This window comes from Dromaius novaehollandiae, chromosome 4, assembly GCF_036370855.1.
Source record: "Dromaius novaehollandiae isolate bDroNov1 chromosome 4, bDroNov1.hap1, whole genome shotgun sequence".
In the NCBI taxonomy this organism is placed as follows: Eukaryota; Metazoa; Chordata; class Aves; order Casuariiformes; family Dromaiidae; genus Dromaius; species Dromaius novaehollandiae.
In genome coordinates, this window is record NC_088101.1 from 63,282,737 (window position 1) to 63,290,445 (window position 7,709).

The 7,709-nt window shown below is 44.2% G+C and overlaps 1 long non-coding RNA gene across 1 annotated transcript; it reads left to right on the forward strand.

Annotated features, from left to right (window-relative positions):
* The first annotated feature begins 389 nt into the window (after positions 1 to 389).
* On the forward strand, positions 390 to 3,983 carry LOC112979418 (uncharacterized). Its single transcript, XR_010389232.1, has 3 exons — positions 390 to 447; positions 994 to 1,201; positions 3,788 to 3,983. It is a non-coding gene; the product is annotated as an uncharacterized LOC112979418 (long non-coding RNA).
* The last annotated feature ends 3,726 nt before the right edge of the window (positions 3,984 to 7,709 follow it).

Here is a 7,709-nt window from a genome sequence, read left to right on the forward strand (position 1 = left end):
ACAGCACATGCATAGATTAGTTAGCCGGCATGTGCACAGTCAGCCTGACACTCCCAAGGATTTCAGTCAGAGCTGCTCTGCTGATGTGGATTAATAGTGTGCTAGGTCTAAAGCATCCTGGACTTTGGATTTGCCATGCTTACATTATGCAATTGAGTCATGCATGCCTGGTAAGTCCAACATGTTCCCAGGCTCTCAGATATACTGAATGTCCACAGATATTTACGCAGGGTATGTGCAGTCAGTCTGGACATTTCCCGTAATGTGGGGTTTTTAACACATGGACTATGGAGCTCATTCACATATACTTCTGTCTGGTAAATCCCAGAGAAAGAGTTATGGCAGCCTGACTGTTAAATTAATTTTATTTTCTATCCTTAAGGGCATCTCAACTTGCCAACAGTCACAGTTTTATCCTCTGGGAAGAAATTCTGACGTTATACTCAGGTAACCCTAATTATTTTGCAGTTTAAAGTTTGCATCCCCTTGTGGCCTCTCTTCAGAGCAGCTGCTGTGAAGACAGGATTGGGCACAGGGTCAGAGTCTAGTCTCAGGACTCAGGGGTACCACCAAGAGCCCAGAGGTGCTCTTGGGTAAAGTGATGCTGTGAGGTGTTTAAATACTGAACATCACACAGCCTTATTTGTCCAGCTAGTCACGTGAACAGGGGAAGTTTAAGATGGCGGAATATGTTGGCAGTTCCCGAATCCCTAACTTCTTCCGGCCATGCCCAGGGACGGTGGCAGGGCTGAAATGGTTCACATTCACCCACCCTGTGAGGCAAATATACAGCACAAGCTGCAGTCCTTGCTTTACGCCTGCCTCTGGGAGCTGTAGATCCATGGATGAAATAACTAGTGCCTGCTTGGGGAGCACAAGGCCAGCCTGGGCAGGGGAGGCCTGAGCTGAGAATGGTGTCCCGAGCTGCAAGCTGGGTCCCACTCTAGGAAGACCTGCAAAAATTGCTTGTCTCCTTCCCTTTGCCTCGCACAGGGCTTTGCTACAGCCAGGTCACTTCTGGTCACTTCTTCTCCCTCACCTGGCCCTGCAGCAGCCAGGAGAGCGCATGCTGCCGTGCCGGCTCGCCGGGGGACCGGGAGGGTGGAAGCCCCACAGCCGTGAGGACAGCAGTGTGCTAACCCCCACAGCTGCTTCACCGCTCTCATCTAACCACAGCCCTGGTCCCCACAGTCCAATTAAGGTGAATCTAATTCTAAATCTTGTTTAATAATAACCCCTGATTTATTTTATTTTGTTCCCAAGTGCCTGATATATCCCTTGGCTTCCGCACTGCATAGTCTTCCCGGTGTGCTAGCATTTTACACCCAGCTGTAGCTGACAGCACGGTTACAGAGCTGGGAAGAAATAATTAGGTTCTTAGTTTTTGGCTCTGTCCTTTAATTTCCTTCTGTGAACTGGCCCCTGACTTGGATTCAGGCCACAGCCCAATACAAATAGAAATGAAAAATAATAGATTGCTCTTAAGAAAACGCTTCCTTGCAAACGTAGGAGGCAGGCTTCTCAACTCCCTCTGCCTCCAACACTTTATAATTTAAGCGGAAATCAGGACTTACCGTGTAGGCCCAGCTTTTGAGAGATTTTTTAATGTTTTTTTTCATACTCTTGCTTTCCTTCACGCCTTCTCTGGTCAGCTTAGCACTCCATGTTGCTAGCATCGGTAAAGTCATTCTCCAAAATGTGGCTAAGAAAAAGTCCAGAGAAAATACTAAAACTGTAATTCTCCTCTCACAAGGCTGTACTATTGCCAAGGCCCCTGACAAATAAGCAAGGCTGGAGAAAGGCAGATTCACTGGTCCTTCATCTCCAGGATGACCCTAGGACTGAGGTTTCTGTAAGTTCATACAAGGGAAAGGAAGTGATGCCTTTTTTTAGGAATATCTCCTCTTTACCGCTCCAAATGTACTTTTAGTGCCAGAGATGGCTGAAATAACTGATGCACATGTGGGAAGTGTGTGGAAAAGAACAGGTCACTGCAGGGTACTGGCCACTGTATAGTCCAGGTGTTAACAACTTTAAAAAACAATTTTACATCGCTGCGGGCTGGGGACAAGTGTTGTACATTAATGAGTGTAATGTCCACTGTCTAAGAAATGCCTCAGCCTTACTGCTGCCTCCAGTATCTGCTGCCTTGCACAGGGCACTCCAGTACCTCTGGGTTTAAAAATCCATTTTAAAAGTGGATGGAACAAAGCCAGAGACCTTACCTGTGAGAAGCAATGAATGCTAAGAGCACTGAAACTCCCTGAAATGAGTAGCAACCTAGCTTTGGTTGCCTGAATCTGAATTTGCTGTTGGAAATGTTGTTGAATTCTTTGAAAAATGGAAGGAGTATAATCTTTTGTTACAGGGCTGTGCAGTGTTACTAGTAAGAAACGTCTCCAGTAACTCTATAGCTTTAACTCTTCTCCCATCTAAATACTTCAGGTTTACTAGAAACGCTAACCTACCTTTTGACTTTCTCTCAGGAAACGTAGGAAGGCCTCTGGCCTGCAGTGTCTTATTTCAAGGACATATTCATAATTCAAGTCCTGATGTATACTGAAAGGCTTTTACACTGGAGCAGGTTCTCCGTGAGCATAAAACCTGGGGTTGTGCTTAGCTGAGTCCTGCTTCTCTGCACGCTGAAGTTGCTGTCCTGTCGCTGCTGCTCACTCCTCCCTCGTACATCTATATGCCACGAAAAACACTTCACTGGGCCAAGTCAGCTTAGGAGAGGCTGATAAATAGAGACTGCCCGAGCAGCAGCTGGGCTCTGCCTGAAGGGGAGCTTTGGAGGGAGAACTGGCAGAGGAGGGCAGATGTCCTCACGGACCTGGAGGGATCCTGGAGCTCGCTTCTGCCAAGATCGCCCAGGGACTGCTGCTGCCAGGATGGATGGCCTCAGCATCTCCCTGTGTGTTTGGGCTACGACAGCCTTGGAAGTTGTAGGAAGCAAAAAACATAATAAGCTTAAATGTATCGAAAACATTTATGCTTGATGGTAATAGGAATAATTGACTGCTGTATATCTACTGTATTTACATTTTGCATGCCCTGTGTCTCCTAACACCCTCTGCATCACTTTGCATGTCTCTTTTTTTTCGCTCTCTCACTTCTCTCTCTTCCTCTCCCTTCCTTCCTCTTTCTCTTTCCCTCCTAGCAGTTTTGCTTTTCTAGTTGTTTCTTTTGGCTTTACTGCTTTAGTGTTTCACCTCCTTCTCCTCAGAATGACTATGTAATTATGTAGTTAACTAGCATGGTAGTAAACCTTATAGTCAAATTGAAGGGGATTCTTGACCTTAAAACCAAATCCTTCCCTAATTCCTGCTCTGTAGTCTCATTTAATTCCCTCTCCTGAAAACATCTACCGACTCTAAGTAGCTGTCAAAGCTCAGCCAGCCAAAACCTCCCTTCAAAAGAGATTTTTTCTGGTGGAATTCTGTACCCTGAAAAAAATAACGTATCTAATATCAACAATAAAAATTCACAGCACAACAGCAGCTGCATAAAACTCATCCAAATGAAATGAAGAATGAAAGCAATACTGATTGATTATTAATGATTATATAATAATAATAAATGATTATATAATAATAATTGTAATAATGATTATTAAAAAGTACAGCAAATACAGAAACATACATATTTCTATTAGCTCAGTGCTTCATTAAGTAAAGAAAAAAATCTTCATGATATCACTGTCTGCTTTTATTCTCCTGCTACTAACTCGAGACCTGATGTTCTTTGAAAGACTTTGTTTCATGGTATTTTATGCTTTCTACTGTAGGTATCAAGTTCCTTCCAGGCAAAGACATTATGTACTATCCAGCCATCTGGTCTCTAGGAAGGTGGAAGTCCTACATATACACATGGTCCATAGAGTAGTGCTACGTGTTTGTCTGTTGGGAAACTTCTGAATGGTAAAATCTGAGTGTTTGGGAATTTTTTTTTTTTTCAATTAAAATACCAGTTGTATTTCTCTCTCTCTGTCTCTCTCTTTTTTTTAATATGGAGTAAAAACTTTAGTTAAAAGGCTTTAAGGAAGAATAAGAGGAAGCAAAAATGCAGCTAGGACATAAGTAACACAGTCTGTAATGCATCATTATGTTAGAAATGCATCTCACTGACAGCAGAGCCACAGCTCCTCTACCTGCCAGTGACAAACAGCTGTGTTACAGAAATAACAGACAGGGAGAGAGGAAACAGGCTCAAGACATTTTACTACAATATCTGGTTCCAGCGCTACTACAGTTACAAACGAGAGGGAATGATTAATTGAACCTCGCGCTAGCAGCTTGTACAGATGGCAGCAGCCCTTTGACAGCCTCAAGGCCAATTTCCCAGCGTCCCAAAAGGCTATTCAAGGAAAAAAATGGCTTTGCCCTTTTGCGCCTGGAATCCGGATGCCTGGCGGAGGGGGCCAGGGTGGAAGGGAGCTGCGGCTCTGGGCTGTCCCTTGTTGCTCACATTGCCGACACACCCCGATACCCTTTTGCTGTGCAGATCCCTTTCAGCTGCCTGGTCTTAGCACCTTTTGTTATAGGAAGTGCTGAATGTTTTCCCAAATAGCTCCCCAGCATTCCCCTCCCTGCCATTTTGACTGAAGAAATCTCCTGTTTACAACACTTTCTAAAATATCTAGGCTCAATATTAATCTTGATTGTGAGGCTCTTTCTGGTTTTGAATTCTTCCTGATTTGATTCCCTCGGGCTCTCCTGCCTTTGCACATCCACGTTGCATTTAGCCAAAGTCTCATGAGTTATTTTGTTGTTGCAGGTATACGAAAGCCACTCAGTCAGGGCCAGCTCTTTTTTCTCTCCCTCCCTCTGCACCTTCAGCTGTCCACAGGGGAGCTAGACCATGCCCTGCTCACTCCTGGCTGCGGCATCTGCTTCTCTTCGTAGTCCTCCCAACTCCACCAGGTTGCTCACCAGTGTCATTGCAGCTGTGCTTCAATTATCAATATTCACCAAGACATACTCCTATTTGAACTTCTGTGTAAACTGTTTTTGAGCACTTGAGGTCTTCTGGGCAGGGGTCACAAGCTGGGAAGGCCCTGAAGGACGTTTTAGTTTTATGTACAGTTCAAGGCAAGAAGAGACCCCCACCTCCCCCATGGATGAGTTCTGCCCAAGAAGACAGCTGTGGTTAGGGCTGTGCAGCTCCAGCAGCTGAATCTCACTATTGATTAGCCTGATGCACATTTTTTAACACATTTCATGTGAGCATATAGGAACACTGATGTAAGTTTAGTTCCACTTGTTAACTCTTGGCCATATTTTGTTCAGGATTTATAAAGAGTGGTTGCAAATATAATTATCTTTGGCTGTGGGAGGGATGAATTGCACTGACTAACCACTGCCTACAATAGCTCACATTTTTCTCTCCTTGAACATGGTGGGGATTTCTTAAAGAGTTGCCATCGAAGTGAAAATACCATCAATCAATTTCAACCAAAAGAAAACACCCCTGCTAATGGCCCCTTGAAGACCGTGGGTGAGTTGTGCAGCTGCTGCTGCAAGAGGTGGGTGTCCCATCACAGGCTGGTGCAGCCTCCCAGGTGTTACCCAGGCATCCGCCTACACACTCCATTTAGATGCACCACATCTCCCATGCTGAGCATGAGACCTACATTTCTGGACCCCATCCCATGCTTCTTCTTTCTGTCCACTTGTGTCTCATACATTTGAGGTATGCTGATGCCACCATTCCCACCTGGTGACCTGATGTGAACTGCTGGGAATGTTTGGGATCTGGGCCAGTGAGAGGCAGCAGACCCGGGCTTGGGGGTGTGGGAGCACAACAGGAGAGAAAAACAGCAGAGCTGACATATCTAGTGACCCCACATGCAGGTGTTTGACATTAGTGTTATTGGCTGGTCCATCCATACCTATGATGGGAGTTGAAAGGTCTTAGGGGAACACCCTGCTTTGCTCTCGGGTCTGGCTGAGGGGGTTCTTCACAGAGGCATCGGGGGGCACAGGCAAATGCACTATATCATTCACTCCTGAAAGCATCCAGTTGTTTAAATGAGTCTCATTGCTCCCCCGTTCCCTAGGTTTTCTTTTGGTTCTCTCTTTGTTGTAGCATTACTCTGCCAAATTTCACATCTCTCTTCACATCTTCACATTTTTTTTGGCCATTCATAACAGGAGTGGGTAGTCTGGGCCTGAGGCTTTAAAGTCTCTGTGTGGTAACAGTAGTTAGTAAATGTCATTTTTTTCAGTCTGTAATCTGTAGTGCCATTAGGGTGTTTCTGTATGGAGTAATTTCAATGGCCAACTCCCTTTAACAGCCATTATTTATAGAAGTCCTGCCACAAGAGACACTCTCTTACCCACACTTTTTACATTTCCTTCCATGTTTTTTTTTTAAGATGTTTTCAGGACACTCTTTTTCGACAAGACAAACCGATATGGTACATAAATGAAGGGTGACCTTTATGCACAAGGAAAGAATTCTCATGAATTGCAGGAAGTAATAGACTATATGGGAAAAGCACCTCTTGCTCTTTTTTTCTTTTTTTAGGTAGAGCATTTCCCCAAATTCCATGACCGTAAAACAGAGCCTTAAGTACCAGCCAGAAGCAGACTCCTGTGTATTTTGTATTATTCAGCTTTACACAGTCCCCTGCCTTTGTCCTTAGACAAAAAGCTGCAGTCTATTAAATTCTTCTGCTCAATTTGAAATGAAGGCCATATTAAATAGACTTCACTGTGCATTTCTATAGATAGAAAATGCTCTGGGGGGTTATCAGAATGCCAACTGTAGTCATCTACTGCTTTTTAGTATAAGTAAATGCCTATTTAAGCAGGATTTGAAATAGAATATGATTGACAGAGTAGATTCAAGCAATACCCTTTCCATACCCACACTCCTGTTATTTCCTCTTTATTGCACCTATTCACTGTGTTTTTCTAATAGCCTTAAAATCCAGACTACAGCTTCCATGACATACCTTCCAGGCCTGCCCTTTTCCCTCACAGTGTCCAATACCTTCCTAATCTCCTTTACTCACACACTCCCACCTCTCCCACAGCCCGACAGCCTGTCTCTTCCCCTATGACTACTTTGCATTAGACACATTCATTTACTTCTAGTTGTGCTATTTTTCTTCATCCAATGATTGGTGCCTTGCTGTCCGGCTAAACCAGCCCAGCTCCACCTGCCAAAACTTTATGCCAAGCGTATCCTCTCCTTTCAGATAAAACCACAAAAGCACTCTCCCCTCCCAGCCGGGCAGGAAAAGGCTCTAATCTAGTCCTCCCTCCTGATGCTGGCTACTAGGGACTGACTGCTTAGTGCCTCTCCCTCTCTGCTGCTGGTAAAATGTGTTTCATTGCCTTTTCCACTCTCCTAAGACCCAAGTAACATTTCAGGAAATCCTTGACTTTCCCTTTCCCCATATCTGTGTTTTTGTGGACAGAGCTTGTTGAAATACTACCTCTGAGAAACTAGTATTCATGTGTAATTTAACCTTCTTGCTCACCTAGTCCTTCCACTAGTCCGGCTACTTGTTATTCATGGCATAGGCAGACAGAGGTATAAAAATATGCTTCACAACAGCAGATATTCACTGCATAGTCACTTTTACTGGTTTTTTATTGGAAACGTCTATTGCTTTTCTAAGTGTTAGGATATTTGATCCTTAATAAGATGCTGTTCTTTCTCGTAAGACTGATGAGACTTGCATTCCAAAAAAAATAGAA